The 24,938-nt window shown below is 36.9% G+C and overlaps 1 protein-coding gene across 2 annotated transcripts in view; it reads left to right on the top strand.

Moving 5' to 3' along the window:
• The window catches only part of SPATA16 (spermatogenesis associated 16), a 251,790-nt gene that overhangs the window by 66,836 nt on the left and 160,016 nt on the right, over positions 1–24,938 (top strand).

The raw sequence follows: 24,938 nt of genomic DNA, 5'->3' as shown, positions 1-24,938 counted from the left end.
TCCTTCCCCCATCTATCAGTCCCCAGTGTCTATGGTTGCCATCTGTATTAGTCCGTTTTCACCCTTCTGATAAAGATATACCCGAGACTGGGTAATTTATAAAGAAAAAGAGGTCTAGTGGACTCACAGTTCCATGTGGCTTGGGGAGGGGGGGCTCACAATCATGGTGGAAGGCAAAAGGCACGTCTTACATGGTGGCAGACAAGAAAGAATGAGAGAACCAAGCAAAAGTGATTTCCCATTATAAAACCATCAGATCTCATGAGACTTATTCACTACCACGAGAACAGTATGGAGAAAATCGCCCCCATGATTCAATTATCTCCCACCAGGTCCCTCCCACATGTGGGAATTATGGGAGCTACAACTCAAGATAAGATTTGGATGGGGACACAGCCAAACCATATCATTTCACCCCTAGCCCCTCCCAAATCTCATGTCCTCACATTTGAAAACCAATCATGCCTTCCCAAGAGTCCCCCAAAGTCTTAACTCATTTCAGTATTAACTCAAAAGTCCACAGTCCAAAGTCTTATCTGAGACAAGGCAAGCCCCTTCCACCTATGAGCCTGTAAAATCAAAAGCAAGTTAGTTACGTCCCAGATATAGTGAGAGTATAGGCATTGGATAAATACACCCATTCCAAGTGGAAGAAATTGGCCAAAACAATGGGGCTAAAGACCCCATGCAAGTCCGAAATCCAGCAGGGCAGTCAAATCTTAAAGCTCCAAAATGATCTCCTTTGACTCCATGTCTCTTATCCAGGTCACACTGATGCAAGAGGTGGGTTCCCATGGTCTTGGGTAGCTCTGCCTCTGTGGCTTTGCAGGGTACAGCTTCCCTCCCAGCTGCTTTCACGGGCTGGAGTTGAGTGTCTGCAGCTTTTCCAGGAGCACGGTGCAAGCTGTCAGTGGATCTAGCATTCTGGGGTCTGGAGGATGGTGGCCGACTTCTCACAGCTCCACTAGGTGGTGCCCCAGTGGGGACTCTGTGTGGGGGTTTCAACCCCATATTTCCCTTCTGCACTGCCCTAGCAGAGGTTCTCCATGAGGGTCCTGCCCTGCATCAGACTTCTGCCTGGACATCCAGGCATTTCCATACATCCTCTAAAATCTAGGCAGAGGTCCCCAAACCTCAATTCTTGACTTCTGTGCAACCCACAGGCTCAACACCATGTGGAAGCTGCCATGGCTGGGGCTTACACCCTCTGAAGCCACAGCCTGAGCTGCTCCTTGGCACCTTTTAGCCATGGCTGGAGCAGCTAAGTCCCTAGGCTGCACACAGCAGGGTGTCCCTGGGCCCAGCCCATAAAACCATTTTTCCTCCTAGGCCTTCAGGCCTGTGATGGGAGAGGCTGCCATGAAGGTCTCTGACATGCCCTGGAGACATTTTTCCCATTGTCTTGACCATTAACATTTGGCTCCTCGTTACTTATGCAAATTTCTGCAGGCGGCTTGAATTTCTCCTCAGAAAATAGGTTTTTCTTTTCTAGTGCATTGTCAGGCTGCAAATTTTCAGAATTTTTATGTTCTTTCCCTTTTAAAACTGAAGGTTTTTAACAGCACCCAAGTCACCTCTTGAATGCTTTGCTGCTTAGAAATGTCTTCTACCAGATACCCTAAATCATCTCCTTCAAGTTCAAAGTTCCACATATCTCTAGAGTAGGGGCAAAATGGCAAAACGCTGCCAGTCTCTTTGTTAAAACATAGCAAGAGTCCCCTTTACTCCAGTTCACAACAATTTCCTCATCTCCATCTGAGACCGCAACAGCCTAGATTTCATTGTCCATAACATTATCAGCATTTTGGTCAAAGCCATTCAGTAAGTCTCTAGGAAGTTCCAAATTTTCTTACATTTTCTAGTCTTCTTCTGAGTCCTCCAAACCATTCCAACCCCTGACTGTTACCCAGTACTAAAGTCACTTCCACATCTTCAGGTATCTTTACAGCCGTTCCCCATGCCCAGTGCCAATTTACTGTATTAGTCCATTTTCATGCTGCTGATAAATACATACCTGAGACTGGGTGATTTATAAAGAAAAAGAGATCTAGTGGACTCACAGTTCCACATGTCTGGGGAGGCCTCACAATCATGGTGGGAGGCAGGAGCCATGTCTTATATGGTGGCAGACAAGAGAGAATGAGAGAACCAAGTGAAAGGTGTTCCCCTTATAAACCCATCAGAACTCATAAGACTTATTCACTACCATGAAAACAGTGTGGGGAAAATCGCCCCCATGACTCAATTATCTCACACTGGGTCTCTTCTGCAACATATGGGAATTATGGGAGCTAAAATTCAAGATGAGATTTGGGTGGGGACACAGCCAAACCATATCACCACCTTTGTATTCATGAGTACCCAATGTTTAGCTCCCACTTATTAGTGGGAACAGGGAGTATTTGGTTTTCTGTTCCTGCATTAATTCACTTATGATAATGGCCTCCAGCTGCATCGAGGTTGCTGCAAAGGACATGATTTTGTTCTTTTTTATGACTGCATTATATTCCACCACATACATGTGCCACATTTTCTTTGTCCAATCCTCTGTTTATGGGCACCTAGGTTTATTCCATGTCTTTGCTACTGTGAATAGCACAGGGATGGATGTGTGAATGCATATGTATTTTCTGTAGAATGATTCATTTTCTTTTGGATACATACCCAGTAATGGGATTGCTGGGTCAAATGGTAGTTCTGTTTTAAATTAGTTGAGAAATCTCCAAACTTCTTTCCACAATGGATGGATTAATTTACACTCCCACAAACAGTGTATGTCTTCCCTTTTCTACATGGCCTCACCAGCATCTATTGTTTTTTGACTTTTTAAAAATTGCCATTCTCACTAGTGTGAGATGGCATTTCATTAACGTTTCTATTTGCATTTCTCTGATGATTAGTGACGTTGAGCATTCTTTCATGTTTTTTGGCCAGATAAAAGCCATTTTAAATGGGATGTAATGATATCTCACTGTTGTTTTAATTCACATTTTTTATCTGATGATTAGTGATGTTGAGCATGTTTTCTTATACCTGTTGGCCATTTGCATGTCTTCTTTTGAAATATGTCTCAGATCTTTTGCCCATTTTTTAATTAGAATATTTGTTTTCTTCCTATCAAGTTTTTTGATCTCCTTATATATTCTGGTTTTTAATTACTTGTAAGATGGGTAGTCTGCAAATATTTTCTCCCATCCTGTGTGTTGTCCCTTCACTTCGTTGCTTTTTTTCCTTTGTTGTGCAGATATTTTTTAGCTTGATGTGATCCCATTTGCCCATTTTTCCTTTGGTTACCTGTGTTTTTGAGGTCTTACTCAGTCTTTGTCCAGACTAATGTCCTGGAGTATTTCCCCAATGTTTTCTTCTAATCGTTTAATGGTGTCAGCTCTTACATTAAAGTCCGTAATCCATTTTGAGTTTATTTTTGTATATGGCAAGAGATAGGAGTCTAATTTCATTCTTTTGCATATGGATATCTAGTTTTCTCAGCACCGTTTATTGAAGAGACCATCCTTTACCCAATGTATGTTCTTGGCACTTTGCCTAAAATGAGTTGACTGTAAATGCATGGACTTATTTCTGAGTTCTCTATTCTGTTCCATTGGTCTATATGTCTGCTTTTATGTCAACATCATATCATTTTGGTCACTATAGCTTTCTAGTATAATTTGAAGGCAGGTAATATGGTGTCTCCAGCTTTATTGTTTTTTCTCAGGATAGCTTTGGCTATTCTGGGTCTTTTGTGGCTCCATATAAATTTTAGAATTGTTTTTTATATTTCTGTTAAGAATGTCATTGGTATTTTGACAGGAATTCCATTAAATCTGTAGATTGCTTTGGGTAGTATGGACATTTTAACCATATTGGTTGTTCCAAACCATGAACATGGAACATCTTTCCAGTGTTTTGTGTCCTCTTCAATTTCTTTCATCAATGTTTTATAGTTTTCATTGTAGAAATCTTTTACTTCTTTGGTTGATTCCCAGATGTTTTATTTTATTTGTAACTATTTCAAATGGGATTGCTTTCTTGGTTTCTTTTTCAGATTGTTTGCTGTTGGCATATAGAAATCCTTCTGACTTTTGTAAGATGATTTTGTATCCTGCAATTTTGCTGAATTTGCTTATCAGTTCTAACAGTTTTTTGGTGGCATCTTTAGATTTTTCTAAATGTAAGATTGTGTCACATGCAACTAAGGCTAGTTTGATTTCTTCCTTTCTAATTTGGATGCCCTTTGTTCCTTTCTGTTGTTTATTTGCTCTGACTAGGGCTTCTAGTACTATGTTGAATAAAAGTGGTGAAAGTAGGCATCTTTTTTTTTTTTTTTCTGAGACAGAGTCTTGTTCTGTTGCCCAAGCTGGAATGCATTGACATGCTCTTAGCTCACTGCAAACTTTGCCTCCTGGGTTCAAGCAATTCTCATGCCTCAGCCTCCTGAGTGGCTGGGATTACAGGTGTGAGCCACCACACCTGCCTAATTTTTGTATTTTTAGTAGAGATGGGGTTTCACCATATTGGACAGGCTGGTCTTGAACTTCTGGCCTCAAGTGATCCACCCACCTTGGCCTCCCAAAGTGCTGGGATTACAGGTGTAAGCCACTACACCTGGCTGAAAGTGGGTAACTTTGTCATGTTTCAGGTCTTAGAGGAAAGGTGTTCAGTTTCATGCTGAAAGTCCCCTTTCAATATGATACTAACTGTGGATATTATATAAATCGCTTTTATCAAGTTGAGGCCTGTGCCCTCTACACCCAGTTTTTTTTTTTCATCTTTTTATCATGAAGGGAATGTTGAATTTTATCAAATGCTGTTACTAGCATCTATTGAAATAATCATATAGTTTTTGTCCTTTATTAAGTTGATATGGTGTATTACATTTATTGATGTGTGTATGTTGAACTATCCTTGCATCACAAGGATAAATTCTACTTGATCATAATGAATGATCTTTTTAATGTGTTGTTGAATTTGGTTTGCAATTATTTTGTTGAGGATTTTTGTATCTATGTCCATCAGAGATATTGGCCTGCAGTATTCTTTTTTGGTTATCTCTTTTTCTGGTTTTGGTATCAGAGTGATACTGACCTCATAGAATAAGTCTGGAAGTATTTCCTCCTCCTCAATTTTTTAGAATAGTTAGAGTAGGAATGGTATTAATTCTTCTTTGTATATTTGGTAGAATTCAGCAGTGAAGTCATAAGGTCCTGGGCTTTTCTTTGATGACAGACTTTTTATTATTGCTTCTATTTCATTACTTGTTATTGGTCTATTCAGGTTTTGGATTTCTCCATGGTTCAATCTTGGCATGTTGCATGTGTCTAGAAATTTATCGGTTTCTTCTAGTTTTTCCAATTTATTGATGTATAGTTGCTCATAATAGTCTCTAATGATCCTTTGAATTTCTGTGCTATCAGTTACATTGTCTCCTTTTTTGTCTCCAATTTTATTTATTTGGCTCTTCTTTCTTTTTTTCTTAGTCTTGCTAAAAGTTTGTTAATTTTGTTTATCTTTTAAGAAGCCACTTTTCATTTCATTATGTGTTTTGTTTTTAGTCTCAATTTCACTTATTTCTGCTATGAACTGTATTTCTTTCTTTCTTTCTTTTTTTTTTTTACAATTTGGGGTTTGGTTTGCTCTTACTTTTCTAGTATTTAACAATATGTCATTAGGTTGTTCATTTGAAGTTTTTCTACTTTTTCAATGTAGGCATTTATTGCTATAAAATTCCCTCTTGGCACTGTTTTTGCTGTATTGCATAGGTTTTACTAAGCTGTGTTTCCATTTTCATTTGTTTCAAGAAATTTTTCAATTTTCTTTTAAGTTTCTTGAAAACCCCCTGGTCATTCAGGAGCATATTGTTTAATTTCCATTTGTTTGTATTGTTTGTCTCTGGTAGTATATTTTAACTTCTTGCTTTTTATTATTTTTGTATCTGTTATAGGGTTTGTTTTGTGGTTACTATTATGATTGCAAATAACATCTTACAACCAATTATTTTAAACTGATAACTCTGATTACAAGGAAAAGATAAAACAAAGAAGCAAATAGAAAACTACAAACTTCTACACTTTAACCGTTTTCTCCCACTTTTTGACTTTTTATTGTCTCTATTCATATATTTTATACTGTCTATATCGAAATAGTAGTTGTAGTTATTGTTTTTGATAGGTTTGTCTTTTAGTCTTCCTACTAAAGATATGAGTGGTTTAAACATTGCAATTACAGTGTTAGAGTATTCTGTGTTTGTTTGTGTACTTACTATTACTAGTGAGTTTTATACCTTCAGATGATTTCTTGTTATTCATTAACTTCATTTTATTTAAAATTGAAGAACTTTCTTTAGCACTTCTTTTAAGACCAGCCTAGAGTTGATGAAGGCCCACAGCTTTTGTTTGTCTCCTTCATGTTTGAAGGATAATTTTGCTGGATGTAATGTTCTATGTTGAAAGTTATTTTCCTTCAGTACTTTGAATGTCATTCCACTTCCTCTTGGCCTGTAAGGATTCCATTGAGAAATCTGCTGCTAGGCATATCACAATTCTTTTTATTTGTTTCTTTTATCTTGCTGCTTTTTGGATTCCTTCTTTATCCTTGAGCTTTGAGAGTCTTATTACTATATACCATAGTCTTATTTCTGTTGGATCTGCTTGTCGTTCTTTGACTTTCTTGTACCTGGACATTCATGTCTTTCTATAAGTTCGGAAAGTTCTCTGTTATTATTCCTTCAAATTAATTTTTACTCCTATCTCTCTCTCTACATCTTCTTCAAGGCCAGTAACTCTTAGATTTGTCCTTTTTAGGCTTTCTTTTTTTCTTTTTCTTCCCAACTTTCATTTTAGGTTCGGGGGTATACGTGCAGGTTTATTACATGGGTAAATTGCATGTCAAGGGGCTTTAGTGTACAAATAACTTTGTCACCCATGTAATTAGAATAGTGTACAACAGGTAGTTTTTAATCCTTACCCTCCTCCCATTCTCCATCTTCAAGTAGGCCCTAGTTTCTATTGTCCCCTTTATTGTGTCCATGTGTACTCAATGTTTAGCTCCCACTTATAAATGAGAATATGTGGTATTTGTTTTCTGTTCCCACATTAATTCGCTTGGCATAATGGCCTCCAACATCATCCATGTTGCTGCAAAGGATTCTTTTTTATGGTTATGTAGTATTACATGGTGTATAGGTATCCCATTTTCTTTGTTCAGTCCACTGTTATTGGGCATCTAGGTTGATTTCATGTCTTTTTGGGGGTTATTTTCTAGATCTTGTAGGTCCGCTTCATTCATTTTTATTCTTTTTCCTTTTTCTCCTCTGATTGTATATTTTAATATAGACTACCTTTGAGCTCACTAAATCTTTCTTCTGCTTGATCAATTTTGGTATTGAGAAATTCCAATGCATTTATCAGTTTGTCAATTGAATTTTTCAGCTCCAGAATTTGTTCAATTTCTTATTATTTAAAAATCTTTGTTTCTCTAATGAAGTTCTGAATTCCTTTCCTGTGTTATCTTAAAGTTCATTTATCTTGCTCAAGACAGCTGTTTTGAATTTTCTGTCTGAAAGTTCACATATCTCTGTCACTCTGGGAGTGGCCACTGGTGCCTTATTTAGACCATTTGATGAGGTCATGTTTTCCTGAATGTTCTTGCTGCTTATGGATGTTTGTTTATGCCTGGGCATTAAAGAGTTAGGTATTTTTCTAGTCTCTGTAGTATGGGCTTGTTTGTGTCTATCCTTCTTGAGAGGGTTTTTTATGAATTCAAAAGGGATTAAGCATTGTGACCTGAGCCTGTGGTCACTGCAGACATTTCAGCACTAGGTAGTGCCCTAAGCCCAGGACTACTGTGACTCTTGCAGAGTTAAATACCCAGCCTTAGTGGACTTGAGTAAGATAAGGAAGAATTCCCTGGCTTACTAGGAAATGTCTTTTGCTCCCTTCCCTCTTTCCCCCAGTCAGGAGTCTCTCCATGCTGGGCTGCTTGGAGTTGGAGGAGGGTTGACACAGGCACTCCCGAGGCCATCATAGCTGACACTGTGCGGGGTCAAATCTGAAGTCTTGCAGACAAGAACAATACTGGGGCTCACCCAAGGCCTGCAACCACTACTGCCTGGCTGCTGCTGATGTTTATTCAAAGCCCAAAACCACATTAGTCAGCAGATGTTGAATTCTGTCAGGATGGATCCATGCCATGAAGCCAGCAGTTCCCCTTCTGGCCCAGGGTGCATCTAGAAATGCTATCCGGCACCAAATGCCTGGAATTTGGTGCTTCAGAAATCTGGTGCTCTATTTTACTGTGGCTGAGCTGGTATCGAAATTGTGAGGCACAGTCCACTGCACTCTTCTTTCTCCTTCCCCCAAGTGGAAGGAGCACTGCCTGGATTTGGGGGAGTGGAGATGCAGGCATTCCCTTGACTACCGTGGCCAGTGTCTCATGGCTGCATGCACCCCAAGTACACTGCCTCTGGGATCAGTGCAACACCATGGCTTGCCCTAGAATGGAGGTCCTTGTAGCCTGACTACCACTCAAATTCATTTCTGGCCCCAGGCCACTTTAGTCAGCTGGTAAATAAAACAGCTGGAACTCAGGCTCCTCATACTGGGTCAGGGAATTCCCCTCTGGCCCAGGGCTGATCTAATACTCCAGAAGATTTCTGCCCTATGTTGTGTTCTGTTGTGACAGGGCAGCACTGAGTTTCAGTGCAAAGTCCCACACTCACTTTACTCTCCCTCCCCCAAGCACACAGATTCTTTCTCTCTGCTGCTTTGCCTGAGGTTGGAGGAGGAGTGCTGTAGGCGATGCAAGACTTTCTTTTCTGCCCTCTTTAATACTGCTCTCCATGATACTGTGTTCAAATCAGGTGTTTGTGGTTGCTCACCTAATATTTTTTGGTTCTTATGAAAGTGATTTCCTGTGTGGGTAGTTGTTAAATGTGGTGTTATTGTTGGGGAACAATTGCAAAAGTGTTCTATTTGGCCATCTTGCTCTGCTGCCTATCTCCCTTAAATTCTTCTTAGAAATACTGATCTCGAAATTGGGATATTAACCAGATGCCAGTACCATTTGAACTAAGAAGCAACAGAGATGGAAGTTGCCTTAAGAGAGCATTTCTCACAATGAATTCCACAAAACTATAGGTCCTCAAGATGTTCTTTAAAAAAAAAAAAGTGTTTCTTGAAGGAAGGGGATTCTGTTGTCAAATAAGTTTGTGGACTGTTGTATGCCATATATCTCTCTTAAATATCTGCAATATGCATCAGTAGGTTAAATGGTTTTAGTAGCCCTACAATGAAGCATATCACAAGCTTATTTGATCTGAGAAACTTTGTTAATGTAATAACTCCTTAACATCCTGTATAACAGACAGTTTCAGAACAGTTTTTTTTTTCCTGAAAGAACTTGTGGTACTAGAAGAAAAGGAAGAACAATAGTTGTAGAGACCCACTTGTGTCATAACTCACACTATACACCTTCACGTGAGTTGCAGATGAGAAATTTAGAGAAGAAATTCTTAGAGAAATAGATGTATTTCTCTGCTTGCAATAGACAAAATTATCAATCCCGATTTTTCATCATTCCCCTTCCTGCCAAGTCATCACATTCTGTATCTACACTCTGGCAGTGTTCTTGGGTCTTGACTTTGGGCTTGGCTATAACCAGTGGGATGTTAATGGACCTGAAATAAGCAAAGCTTTTAATATGCTTGCACAGTTGTCTTACTCTCCCATATTCCTGCATTTTCCATGAGAAGAACATGTCTCATGAAAAGCATACATCTGCTGTTGTAAGTCCTAGTTAACTTAGAGTTAACTCCATCCTAGAGCTAGGCTTCGCTGAACACAGCTAAGATTGCCCACCCTTAGTCCAACCTGCAGATGTGTGGACAAGATTACATATTATTGTTGTCAATGAGTTTTTGAGTGGTCTGTTTTGCAGTATTTTCATGACAATTGCTAAATAATGTACAGGGAGTTTGTGCCAAAATAATTAATACTGCTATAAATGTACATGAAAGCTGGGATTAAAATCAAGTGATGTATCATAGAGGATTGAACTTGCGGATTATTGGAATTCCATTCCTTTTTTTTTTTTTTTTTTGGTGTGTGTGTGTGTGATGGCGTTTCACTCTGTTGCTCAGGCTGGAGTGCAGTGGTGTAATCTCGGCTCACTGCAACCTCTGCCTCCCAGGTTCAAGCAATTCTCCTGCCTCAGCCTCCCGAGTAGCTGGGATTACAGGTGCGTGCCACCATGCCCAGCTAATTTTTTTGTATTTTTAGTAGAGACAGTGTTTCACCATGTTGGCCAAGCTGGTCTAAAACTCCTGACCTCAGGTGATCTGCCTGCCTCAGCTTCCCAAGTGCTGGGATTACAGGCATGAGCCACTGCACCCAGCCTCACTTCCATCTTCTGTATGTCACCTTCCTTTTTCTACCCATAAATCTTCCACCCAGTGGCTGCACTGGAGTCTCTGAGTCTGCCCCAGCTTGGGAGGCTGCCCAATTCACGAATCATGCATTACTCTATTAAACTTTGTAAAATTTCATTCAGCTGAAGTTTTTCTTTTATAAGCATATAACTTTTTAACATCTAATTTGCCTTAGTTTGGTTATTCCAACATTTCTAAGCAAAATATACACTCCCAGACAGCCCAATTTTCCCCACTTACATTTAAGCAAAATGACGTTATGAAAAACATTTAATTAATGGAAATGTAAATTGGAAACATCTGTAGTAAATCTGTAGTTTATATATTAAGGCAAAAGGCCTCATAAAAGCTCAGTTATTATCCAATGTCCTAAAAATATTAACTTTTGTCTTACTACTGTTCAGCAAAAGAGTAGACTAGAAACTCCCCTGCCTAGTGAGCTGGCGGTTCTGGCATGATAGACGTTGGCTGACCAGGCTGCTCACTGCTGCTAACCAAGGCCTTCATCACTGGACCCAGGCCAGGACCCCTGTGATCTGGATAAGAACCGTGCCCCTTTTCTCTCTGTAAAACCTCCACCATCTCTTATTTTTCTCACTCTGACCAACCATAGAGTCCTTCTTCTTTCCACTTTTGCATGTTCTAGCCTTCTCTGCTTCTTGAATTAGTGAACTACCTACTTCATTTATAAAATAGGTGATTGCAAGACGTAAGTGATTAATGCAAGTAAAAGTGCCTTAAATGGTTGCTCAATACATGCTGACCTATCTCTTTTCCTGCATATCCTATATTCTATTATTTCCTCAATGCTAGTCTAGTGATATATAGATATAGATGACATGGATATAGATATAGATGGTATATAGACAAATATAGACATGGATAAATTGGTCATAAATTAAGAAAGCAATATTAATAATAGCTGTTGGAATTCACATTTGTCCCTCTAAGACAGGGGTCCCCAGTCGTGGCCTGCTAGGAACAGGGCCGCACAGCAGGAGGTGAGTGGGGGGCCAGCGAGCATTACTGCCTGAGCTCTGCCTCCTGTCAGATCAGCGGGGGCATTAGAGTCTCATAGGAGCACAAACCCTATTGTGAACTGTACATGCGAGGGATCTAGCTAAGTTGTGAGCTCTTTATGAGAATCTAACTAATGCCTGATAATCTGAGGAAGAACCGTTTTGTCGCGAAACCATCCACCCTCCAACCTGTCCGTGGAAAAAATGTCTTCCAGGAAACCAGTCTCTGGTGCCAAAAACATTGGGAACCACTGCTCTAATATTTAATTGTGACTAACATTCATGGCCAGTTGAGAAGCAGTATTTTATACTACCTAGAAGACATAGGATCTAAATGAGACAGCAAACCTGAATTTCAATCATAGCTCTAACACTTATTGTCTGAAAAGTTAGTCAGACTTATCTCATCAGAAAATTTGGGGTTATAATATTAAATAAGATTTAATAAGATACCGTGTATATATTTAATGGGATACAATATATAAAGAGCTTAAGTCAATGCTAATTACATAGTCAGCACTCAATAAATGCTAGCTATTAGTCAAAGTACAAGAGCTGAGTTTGCATGTGATAATGTATTTATTTTACAATACAAATAACTACCTTAAAATAAACATACTACTAACATTTTAATTTTGAAGTCATTACTTTTATGAGTTAAAACACAAGGCAAGGAGGGAAGAAGGTTTATTATTTTAATTCATCTCACTCCTGTCATATTTCCAATCTGCTTTTCACATTAGGTAACTGGAATTTAGGGGTCTCTGAAACAAAAACTCTGAAGGTTAATGTGTATCATCTACATGCTTCAGAGCATAAGCAAATTACTAGTTGGTCAGATCAAGGTGAAACACAGTGGAATGAACCCACGGTGGCCACACCTCTATTTTAAGGCTACCTGGCAAAAAAAAAAAAAAAAAATAATGTTGAAGCACAGCTATTTTAACAAATAGGAGTAGGAGTGATTAATTACTTTTTACTGTCATTCAATAGCTTGTCACTCAGGGAGTAACCTCATTTTGCAAAAAATTAATAGAGATCACATCATGGCCTACTTGACTGAAAAGCATTGCTCCTGAAACTCTGATAGTACTTTTAAGTCCACTGATGTGTGAATATAATTCTCCACATCTCTTAGCCCTACATATTCTGTCGCTCCCAGGGAGACACTTTAGTAGATCTATGAGGTACCATGTGGAAAGTTACAAGTGATGAGCTTGCTGATTCATTCCTCTTTCAAGTAACAAAATGATGGAAAATGTAAAACCAATGGGTGTTATTCTACAGTGTAGAGCTTCTTTCCACCCTGTTAAGGGAGTATAAAAAGATATTTATTAAAATTGAAAACTATTAATTGCAATACCCTTGATGTCTTGAACATTTAGTTTGATATCTGAAAAGAAATTTCAAAGATCCCATTAAGGAATCTGCAGGTTAGGATGGTGGCTAATTGTTGTGCATAATTCTCATCCCTCCATATACATTAACCCAAGGGAAGAGATTTTTTAAAAGTACAATAACTATGAAAATCTATGAAGCACCAAGTGAAATTTCCGAAAACCAAATCCCCAAGAAAGAACAGCAGATAAAAAGTAGATTGTTACCTATATCCGTTGCATGCCCAACTCAGAGACACAGGACCCTTGCAACTAGAGTGCCAACAGTATCTGTTCTCTTCTGCTCAAGGACTTATATCTGAGGCTCTCAGTGCTATTTTATCCCCTAGTTAGTATCTCTCTCTGTATATCCACGTACAAATGTTAATCTCATTTATCATGTCCAAGGTGGAAATGGACAAGTGTGGTATACTTCACTTTGAGATATGATGTTGATAAGAAGAGGTGGTGAAATAAAGAGTAGTGAACTCTGGTGACTGAAGTCTGGGATTCTTTTTCCCCTTCCAATTCTAGCAAAGGAAGTTCTATATGTAAAAGATCTAACAGCACTGTGGTGAGTTGCAGGAGAACTTAGAAAAACCACCAACTCAATCTACTAGCAATCATTTGGCTTGGATTAATCTCTTATTATACAAAGATAGACCTTTGAATAGATGCTACATAGTGAAAAAAAATGGAAGCATTAAACTCAACTGGAATCCGGAAACCATATTTCCAACAGAAAAGCATTGAGAGTCATAAAGAAAAGGTCTACTGAATTTCAAACAGAGGTGCTACGTAGTAAGATTTAAAAAGTAGTGAGTAGCTTAAGACACCTAGCATGATACAGAGAACCTTCTATTTAACAAATCAATTCTAGCATCTGCTATCAATGGGGGCAAATCACTAGATCTTTTAGCACAGAGTTTTATACCTGTAAAATAAGGCAATAGTAAGTGTTTTATTGACTTCATGGAAATTCTGAGAAATTAAGTACAATTTTGCAAATGAAAATATCTTAGAAATTGTAAAAATTCTTTAGTAATGGAATCTTTAATATTGTTTATTTTTAAAGCTTATCCTCCACATTTACAATTTGATCTTATCTCATATTGGTCCTTTGCTTATTGCATCTAATTTAAAATTCATTCTGTAATTTAATTTTTTTATAATTTTCATTTTTCCTCTAATTCCCTAATTTAAATTACTTTTTCAAAATAACTAAAAGAATACTGACTTTTAAAATTATTTTTTATATTTTGATTCAAGAGAACATCCTTAGGATTCAGTGTTGGACCTTCTCACGTCTCCATCTTTGGCTTTGTTTCTTTTTTGGGGGATGGAGTTTCGCTGTTGTCACCTGGGCTGGAGTGCAATGGCACGATCTCAGCTCACAGCAACCTCTGCTTCCCAGGTTCCAGCAATTCTCCTGCCTCAGCCTCCCGAGTAGCTGAGATTACAGGCGCCCGCAACCATGCCCGGCTAATTTTTATATTTTTAGTAGAGACCGGGTTTCACCATGTTGGCCAGGCTGGTCTCAAATTCCTGACCTCAGGTGATCCACCCACCTCAGCCTCCCAAAGTACTGGGATTACAGGCATGAGCCACTGTGCCCAGCCAGCTCTGTTTTTTCTACATTAGCTTCATTCTCAGACTGACTTTCCTCCACATAACAAAGGAGAGTCACTCAAAATGCTGGGCTTTCTGTGCAGGTGTAATAGCTGTACGTCCAAAAAAAAAAAAAAAAAAAGCTACAAATGGGATAGAGACATTTATCCAGAGGAGTTCATTTATGTGGGATGGGAAAAGAAATGCATAACATGTCCAAACCCCATGCTTCCATGGCTGAACTCACAGAAATTAACAACAAAAAATACAAATCATAAAGGAACTAAGCAGATAATCCATAAATGATTAAATATAATGAGTAACAAATATGCAAAAAAGGTCTAATCTTACAAGTAACTAAGAAAAGTAGGTGGTAAAGTTTTTAAAAATAATAGCCCAAACTTTCTTAACTAACTCTTCATAAAAAAGGTGGAAATAAAAGCTGTGAATTTTTTCCTAAGTAAAGCAAAGAAGCATACAACAAATTTATATATAAGAAAAAGTAAGATAATGAATAAGAAAAAGTAAGATAATGAATAAGAAAAAGTAAGATAAATGAGCTAAGTATTCAACTAAAGACATTAGCATACTATCACATTGGAGATGAAGAGAAAAAAAAAATAACCAAAAAAAAGACATTAGTAAAAGAACTAAGAAAACAAAAACCTAAGGAAATCAAAAGAGGAAAGAAAAAAAAAAAGCCAAGATAAAAGCCAAAACTAATGAATTAGAAAGCAGAATACAAGACTTAATCAATTCATCTAAGAGTTTGTTGTTTTTAGAGAAAACACAATGATCAAACCTTCCGCAATGCTAGTTAAGAAATACAGTAAACAAAACTACAAAGTGCTAAGAATGAGCCCCAGGGGATGACACCACTAGCACACAGGCATTCGGAATGTTCTAAGAATATAATGTTCTCTACTGTAAGGACAAATTTTAAAATATGAATAAAACCTATGATTTTCTAGAAAAATATAAATTAACAAAATTAATGCAAAATGTGGAAAACCTGAACAGAATGATTAAAAAGGAAAAAAAAAGGTGAAAGGAGCTGGGCTTAGAATTTTTCAACTATTTTAGAATGTTTCAGAGTATTTAGAAAGATGGCAATCTTTCCAATCTTTCCAGTTTGTTTTATAAAGCTAGCATAAGCCCAATAACAAAACATAACCTTATAATAAATGACACATTTTTTAAAATTAATTATATATTTACTAAATAAAAATAAGTGAACAAATTTAGAACAGCCTAATGTAAAAGGAATAAAATTTATGAGCAAACAGTATACCCATACCCGTGGCGGATAAACACAGGAGACTGAGCTAGTAATTGATTTTGAGGTGAGGTGCCATTTTTGTCCATCTAATTATCAAAGAACAAATACAGTAAAACATTGCTAATATCTAGTGTAGGTACTAGTATATAGAAACAAGAACTTTTACCTTGTTGCAAAAGTGTAAAACTTTTCTGGAGAGCACTTTTATGATGTATATTCTAAATTATTAGTATTTTCTGGATTCAATTGTATACTCCTGACTCAGCAACTCCAATATGTAAGCATACATTATAACAGATAGAATATAACAATTTGAAAATGATCAAACCCATGGGCAAGATGTATACACACAGCTGTTCATTGTACATTATGTATGATACTGAGAATTTTCAATGTCACTAGAAAAATTTCTCATTAGGGAAACCATTAAATGGAGATCTAATAAAATTATGCAGCCACTTATAATAATGATATATATATTTATTAACATGAAAATGTTCATGATATATTCAGAGAAACAAGCAGATTACATAGTAGTACGGATAACAATACCATCTTTGTAAATGGATGGATAGAGATAGATAGAAATTCATATAGATTTAGTCACACTGCAGATATAGATATATCCATGATAGTATCTAATGGTGGTCCCTTTTTAATAATAGAATTTTGAGGGTTTTTTCTTTATAATTTCTGAATTATCTAAATTCCTAACAGGTTGCTAGAGTTGTTTTCTCTATCTGTCATGAAGAACTAGTTCTACTTTGTTGTATTTCTGTCCCAATGTGCTGTGGACCAAGACTTTGTTAAATATAGGAAAAAAGAGTTACTAGGAAAAATGAAGTAAAAATAAGACATAAAAATACAAATTCTATTTGTTTATTATGAGATTTAATAGATGTAATGTTTTTCTGTTGATTTGCTGTAAAAGTTTCTAAACGCTTACTCTGTTTCTGTACTTAATGTGGATCTGTAGTTAGTTCATTGAATGGTACTGTGTGGCTCTGGTGCGTGATTAAACGCACAGACTCTAGGGCCAGATGTTTGCGGAGAATCCCACATACTAAGTTAGCAGTATTTAAATTTTTGCATTTATTATCACTAGCATTGGCTTATAAAATGAACTATAAAGTAAATAATGAAAATAAAGTGAATGATACAGCCAACAATCTTGAAGCACTCTCCTGAAAGAGGTGAAAAAAATCAGAGAGCCTAACAGATAGGAATAATAGCGGTGAAAGATGCAGCTTAAGAATTATTTTCTTAAGAAAGAAAACACTATAGGCCAGGTATGGTGGCTCAAGCCTGTAATCATAGCACTTTGGGAGGCCGAGACGGGCGGATCAAGAGGTCAGGCGATGGAGACCATCCTGGCTAACATGGTGAAACCCCGTCTTTACTAAAAAATACCAAAAAAATTACCCAGGTGTGGTGGCGGGCACCTGTAGTCCCAGCTACTTGGGAGGCTGAGGCAGGAGAATGGCGTGAATCCGGGAGGCGGAGCTTGCAGTGAGCCAAGATCTCGCCACTGCACTCCAGCCTGGGCCACAGAGCGAGAATCTGCCTCAAAAAAAAAAAAAAAAAAAAAAAAAAAAAAAAAAAGAAAAGAAAAGAAAATACTATAGTTGAAATGGTACCAATAATTAGAGATGTAACCGAAGAAAACTTTTCTAAGTTAGAAAAATAAATACATGAGTATGCAAACACAGAAGTTATCTTTTTTCAGGCAAAATACATGAAAATAGAACATATGTGGACTCACGGTAGTAGTAATTTTGAGTTATAAAAAGAAAAAAATAGTACACATTTGGGGGAAAGGAAGAAACTTCAACATAAGAAGTTATTTTAAATTATGCCTGGTTTCATTTAAAAAACATTATTTTTTTTCTTGTCTGCATGGGAAATACCGTAATGTAAATGGCGATCTATGTATTTACAGAAAAAATGATTATGTCCCAAAAAATGTATACTCAACCACATTTCTTTTTTTTTTTTTTTTTTTGAAACAAGAGTCTCACTCTATTGCTCCAGGCTGGAGTACAATGGCACGATCTCGGCTTACTGCAACCTCCGCCTCCTGGGTTCAAGAGATTCTTCTGCCTCAGCCTCCCTAGTAGTTGGGGTTACAGGGGCCCGCCACCACTTCCAGCTAATTTTTGGTATTTTTAGTAGAGACGGGGTTTTACTATGTTGGCCAAGCTGGTCTTGAATTCCTGACCTCAGGCAATCCACCCGCCTCGGCCTCCCAAAGTGCTGGGATTACAGGCGTGAGCCACTGCACCCGGCATTTCTTACATGTCAGCAACATACATTCTCAACTATTCATGAACTTAGAAAAGTTACCATCCACATTTGCTCTTTTTGAAAAAAATTACTTGTAAATAAGTGCTAAGAAACTAAAAGATCATTAAGAAAAACAAAAACAAAAATGACAAAGTCATTATACAAAAGGACTTGCCAATTTCCTTCTATGCATATCGCTAAACACAATCCTCATTTTATAGCAAACATCCTAAAACAATAGACATAATGATGAAGATGTGGAGGGGCTGATGTATCCTTCTATAATGGCTTGTGAATGAAACTACAAAACAAACCTCATTATGAGTTGTTACTCCTTATTATAGAAATCTATCTATAATTTAACACAGTAAAACCTTATGGAAAATTCCTTCCTTTAGATATGATTTATCCTCTTATCCAAAACCCCAGTTAAACATGATTAAAATTGTCCTGAATAAAATAAAGGAAGGAATAAAATTAAATACATCTAATTTTTAACATTATTATTTTAATTAAATTTTACTTTAAGATAGTTATAGATTCATAGGCAGTTGTAATACAGAGAGATCTCATGTACCATTTATGCAGTTTCTCCCAGAGGTAATATCTTGCAAAACTAGAATATTAACACCAAGGCAATCCACCAATCTTAAGATTTCTCGTTTTACTTGCTCTTTCACTCTTGTATGTGTGTGTGTATTATGTCTGTGCAAGTTTATGACATGTAAATCTGCATATCCACCTACCAAATTCAAGATACATTACAGTTCCCTCACTACAGGATTCATTTTTATTGACTTTTATAAACACAACACCTATGCAGTCCCTAGCTCCTCATTATCAATAATCTGTTCTCCATTCCTATAATTGTGTCATGTAATCATATTGTATTTAACAGTTTGAGATCAGATTTTTTTACTCAGCATATTCCCTAGAGATTCATTCAAGTCACTGCATGGATCACTAGTTGGTGTCTTCTCACTGTAAAGTAGTGGTCTTAGTATGGATGTACCAGTTTGTTTAATCATTCATCCATTGAAGGACATCTAGATCACTTTCAGTTTGGAGCTATTATAAATGAAGTTGCTATGAACATTCTTGTACAGATTTTTGTGTGAATATAATAATGTCTCTGGAGTAAGTGCCCAGGAGTGCAACTATTGAGTTTCTCCATATTGTTTTCTCTAGTGACTGTACAATTTCACACTACTATCAGCAATGTAGGATGGAGCAATCCATTTTCTCAACATTCTCAGTTTTTGCAATCCATTTTCTCAACATTCTCAGTGGTGTTGCCACTATTGTTTTATTTTAGCCAGTGTGTAGGTGTGCAGTGATACCTCATTGTAGTTTCAATTTGCATTTCTCTAATGAATAACGTCAAACATTTTTATGTGCTTATTTGCCATATGTATGAAATGGTTGCTCGTGTCTTTTGTTCACTTTCAAATTAGATTATTTTGGGGTTTTTTACCATTGAGTTTTTATTCCATTATAGTCAGAGAACATGCTCTGAATTATTTCAGTTTTCTCATTGTGTTGAGGTTTGTTTTATAGCCCAGGATATGGTCTATATTGGTGAATTTTCTATGGGCATGTAAGAAAAATGTGTATTCTGCTAGTGAGTGGAATGTTTTACATATGTGTTTTCTTTCTCTTTTCTTTATTCTTAAAAAAAAAGGATACATGTGCGGAACGTACAGGTTTGTTGCATACGTATACGTGTGCCATGGTGGTTTGCTGCACCTACTACCATGTCCTCTAAGTTCCCTCCCCTCAAACCCCACCCCCAGTAGGCCCTGGTGTGTGTTGTTCCCCTCTTGGTGTCCATGAGTTCTCAGTGTTCGACTCCCATTTATGAGTGAGAATATGTGGTGTTTAGTTTTCTGTTCCTGTGTTAGTTTGCTGAGGGTGATGACTTCCAGCTTCATCCATGTCCCTGCAAAGGACATGATCTCATTCCTTTTTATGGTTGCATAGTGTTCCATGGTGTATATGTACCACATTTTCTTTATCCAGTCTATCATTGATGGGCATTTGGGTTGGTTCCATGTCTTTGCTATTGTAAATTGTGCTATAATAAACATACATGTGCATGTGTCTTTATAGTACAATAATTTATATTCCTTTGGGTATATACCCAGTATTGGGGTTGCCGGGTCCTGTGTTTTTTATTCATATATATAAAGTATATATGTATGTATGTCAGTTACATCCTGTTGGTTGATTGTGTTGTTCAGATCTATCTTTACTGGTTTTCTTTCTAATATTTCTGTCATTTGCTGAGAGGGGAATATTGAAATCTTCAACTATAATTGTAACATGTAATAATATAATTATAATTAATATGCTTTTATTTTCCAATTTTAAAAAAGCAGAGCATATGAAAAATTATGTTGTAAAATTTATGTTGATATAGTGTAAAAATTATGTTGATATATCTTCTATTATGATACAAAAACGCAAAATGTATAGAAAGAAATATGGCAAAAGTTAATGGCAATTATATATATGGTGATAGGGTTATGGATAACTTTCTCCCCATCTTTAGATTTTTTTATAATTTCCAAAAACCTTAAAAATTACCAATTGATGATTATCTATATCCTTATTTGTAGACATCTGATGATTCAAACAATGCCAGCCTTTTCCAGATTTATTGTTCTCTTCTAAATTGTCAGGGATCACTGAAAATTTTACTCCAGTGATACAGTGAGGAAACACTCATCAGACAGAATTTTAATAAAGGAGAAACTATCAGCAATATTAATCTGGATAATGATGATCCTAATTAAAGAAAAATGTGTGGTTGCATTTTTAAGAATGTGGCTCACCATATATTATTTAATATTATTTCTGCAACTAATGTGGTTTATGTTATTTGTATCTGTTTTTAAACAAACCTTGAAATCCTTTTGTGCACAATTTCTAAAAGTAAGTTAGATATTTATTTCTTAAAAGAACTTTGAGAAACCTTATTAAAATTTGAGCTTATGATTCCAATTTAGTACTGACATTTCCTTTGACTATTAGTATTATTATTATTAGAGACTGAATCTCAGTCTGTCACCCAGGCTGGAGTGCAGTGGTACGATCTTGGCTCACTGCAAACTCTGCTTCCTGGGTTCATGCAACCCTCCTGGCTTGCTCACTGCAAACTCTGCCTCATCCTCCCTAGTAGCTGGGAATACAGGTGCCCGCCACCATGCCTGGTTAATTTTTGTATTTTTAGTACAGACGGGGTTTCGCCATGTTGGCCAGGCTGGTCTCAAACTCCTGACCTCAGGTGATCCGCCTGCCTCTGTCTCTGAAAGTGCAGGTATCACAGGGATGAGCCACTGCGCCAGGCCTGAAATTTCATTTTTAACATCTAGGTTCTTATCAAAACAACAGCTATACTCATAAGAATTTAGACTTGCATTTTTTCCTTAAATATTGACTTTTAATTTGTCCTTACTGTATTCAAAAATATTTTAGGGTTTCTTTTGAAATAAAAAGTTAACTCCTAACTTAATTTTTCCTACTTAAAAGTCTTCTCAGTGATATACTATTTCAGGTAATTTAAAAGTTTTTATTCCTTATCTCCATGACTTATTTCACCAAAGATTTAAATTATACATTTCTAGACAAATACCCTTTGTTTCAAGGTGAACAAAGTCACCCTTCCTAGATTTAAACAAATTCACACCACATTAAATTTCTTCATCTTCTGGAGAATTAACTGCTCAGTCTATACAAATGTCTATATGGAAAATTTAAAATTGAGTAAAATATCTGAAATGTGTTTCATGGTTCTGATGCCAACATTTTGTCTACATGTACCTATAACTCTACCTTTAACTTCAACACATTGTTTTAACTGTTTGCCTTATTGCAAAGCTTAATTCAAAGATGTACTACTTTGGAAGAGAATAAATAAAGCAATCTTCGATACAGTCAGTAAAGCTGTCAATCTTACAATACTCGATTGGTAAAGCAAGAATTCAACAAACATACATAAAGCCTACCCAGCAGGCTGCCTATTTTCTGATTTTAACATGAATTGAAAAATTATCCTGGTCTTTCACTGCTGTCTTTCAGCTTGGTTTCATGAAGTATTCTCATTAGTGTGTTAAGATAGATCATTTTTATTTCTTTTCTTGCCTTGAATCTTATACAAGCAGAGACTCTTCACTTTCTCTCAGTGTTTATAGACAGTCTTTACTATTATGAAATCTGAAGGTGGCTTCCTCCTGCCTGCCATGAAGAACCTGAACGTCCTCATGGAAACTACTCACTGAATGACTTCCACATTATCCCATAAAAAGTGTGTGGGGCACGGTGGCTCATGCCTGTAATCCCAGCACTTTGGGAGACCTAGGTGGGTGGATAACCTGAGGTCAGGAGTTCAAGACCAGACTGGCCAACATGGTGAAACCCTGTCTCTGCTGAAAATACAAAATTAGCTGGATGTGGTGGCACACGCCTGTAGTCCTAGTTACTTGGGAGGCTGAGGCAGGAGAATCGCTTGAACTTGGGAGGTGGAGGCTGCAGTGAGCCGAGATGGTGCCATTACACTCCAGCCTGAGCAAGACAGAGTGAGACTCTGTCTCAAGAAAAAAAAAAAGTGTGCCTAAAAAGAGGCTCTTCCACACCATCACATCAGAGAGAAACAAGGATAGGAAGGGGCAAAGACCACATACAATGTATATTTTCTTTCTTTTTTAAGATTTTATGTGAAGAGGAGATTTGAGTAAGATTTGAGGAAACAAAGGCTGATTTCATTTAAAGATAAAATTAACTGAGCCAAGCGCTGTGGCTCCTGCCTGTAATCCCAGCACTTTGGGAGACTGAGGCGAGCAGATTACTTGAGGTCAGGAGTTCGAGACCCAGCCTGGCCAACATGGTGAAACCCCATCTGTACTGAAAATACAAAAATTGGCCGGGCACGGTGGCTCACGCCTGTAATCCCAGCACTTTGGAGGCCTAGGTGGGTGGATCACAAGGTCAGAAGACCGAGGTCATCCTGGCTAACACGGTGAAACCCTGTCTCTACTAAAAATACAAAAAATTAGCCGGGCGTGGTGGCACTTGCCTGTAATCCCAGCTACTTGGGAGGCTGGGGCAGGAGAATCGCTTGAACCCAGGAGGCAGAGGTTGCTGTGAGGAGAGATCGCGCCACTACACTCCAGCCTGGGAGACAGAGCCAGACTCTGTCTTAAAAGAAAAGAAAAAGATAAAATTAATTGAGAAGATCTGGAATGTTAATATAAGATATGGATAAATAAAACTACATAATTACTACTAATTTTGTTTTCTATTTATTTGTGTTTTATAGTCATGTCATATAAAAATCTTCCTTTTGTGGAAAACTCTGTTTAGGTATTTCTGGATCCTGTGGGATCAGATTGGCAGAAGAAAGGAGATGCTGTCTCAAATTGCCATCTTCAAATAATCATGCTTTCTAAAATTATGTTTTAAAGCCTGTTTACAGCCACGCTGACACTTCTGAGGTCAGATTCTCTAGAATAATTACTAAATCTGGGTTAAATGTTTTATCTATGTTATTACCAATTTTATCAGGTGACCTTCATGAAGCATCCAAATGTAGCACTGACTGAGGTCATTTCCAGTGTATCTTCCACAAATAGTCTTTGCTAATTTTTTTCAAAATTATTGAGAGTAGTGTTTTATGTATTCTGAGAGCCTTTACAAAACATGAGTAAAAGTGGACACTTTTCCAAAAAATTATTTGAGGGTGAAACCCCTACATTTTATCATGTGTATATTATTACTACCAGAAAAGGGGTAATAGCTTAAATATCTAAATATTTATTATAATTAATAAGAAAAAGATTTACATGTCAATAGAAATAGGCAAGGAATAGGAAAGGGGTATTTATATAGAGCTAAAAATAGACAAGATTTATGAAAAAATCCTAATCAATTCAAATTAAAATGTGAAGAGACCAACTTTGGCAGATACTAGATGCTCAGTAAGCATTTTTTATTAAATGAAGAAAGTAACATATTTCATTCATCCAACTGATAAAGGGTTTTAAGAACAATATGAATCTCCAGGATTAATAAGATAGCCAAGCAAAAGAAAACAGCATTAGGTAACTACCAATTCAGACTGTGGATACTGAACATCTAGATTCTAGATTTATTTTTTAGCCTTTAGTCTTTTTTAGCCTTTGCTAAGAAAGTAAATGCATTTTAGAACAGAATATAGCCACATTCAAATAACAAACTGCATTTAAAAAATGACAATAGCATTAATATAGATGGCAAAACCATCTCAAGACTTAACCTATAAAAGAAAATTTATTTTAAACTATGTCATTTAAGCAAACAGGATTTAGAATACAATAAATTTTATACTGAAGGATATATAAATAAGTATTAACTGCAAATATTACTACCTCTGGCAAGAAAATTTCCCCCAGTATATGCATAGATGGAAGTAGAAAAGAGCAAAAAGGCGATATCCTGAATAAGGTCACTAAACATAGATAGGACTTCTTTTCCATCAGCCTTAATTTCAAGGAACAGTAGAAAACTCTGAGGGGAAAAAAAAGTGCTGATCTTCCCTTGTCATATTATTGACACTTCGTAATGTTTGGGGTTCTCCAAAAAAAATTAATTATTTTCTTTCTCTACAGTTTATCTATGATGCCCAGAAACCACTGATTTCCTGGAATTTTTATTAAGAATTCATATTCTTGCCATGTTTTTCAGATACTGTGTCCTCTGCCAATAAATTCTAATAAATTTTCACTTCTTTTCTTTCAATAACATACTAGAGAATATGATTCAGACTCAAATTAATCACCGATCATGTTAATGGCTCCTAGGAGTTTACTTCCGATACCTCTTATTATATTAAATCAAACTTGATAGTGTGCTAGATCATTGCTCAGCTGGGTTTTCATAAAAGCACTGGTATTTAATATGATTTATGCCTGGCT

This window comes from Pan troglodytes, chromosome 2 (genome assembly GCF_028858775.2).
Source record: "Pan troglodytes isolate AG18354 chromosome 2, NHGRI_mPanTro3-v2.0_pri, whole genome shotgun sequence".
Lineage (NCBI taxonomy): Eukaryota > Metazoa > Chordata > Mammalia > Primates > Hominidae > Pan > Pan troglodytes.
The sequence above is the reverse complement of the archived record's forward strand: the minus strand, read 5'-3'. Positions and strand labels throughout refer to the sequence as shown.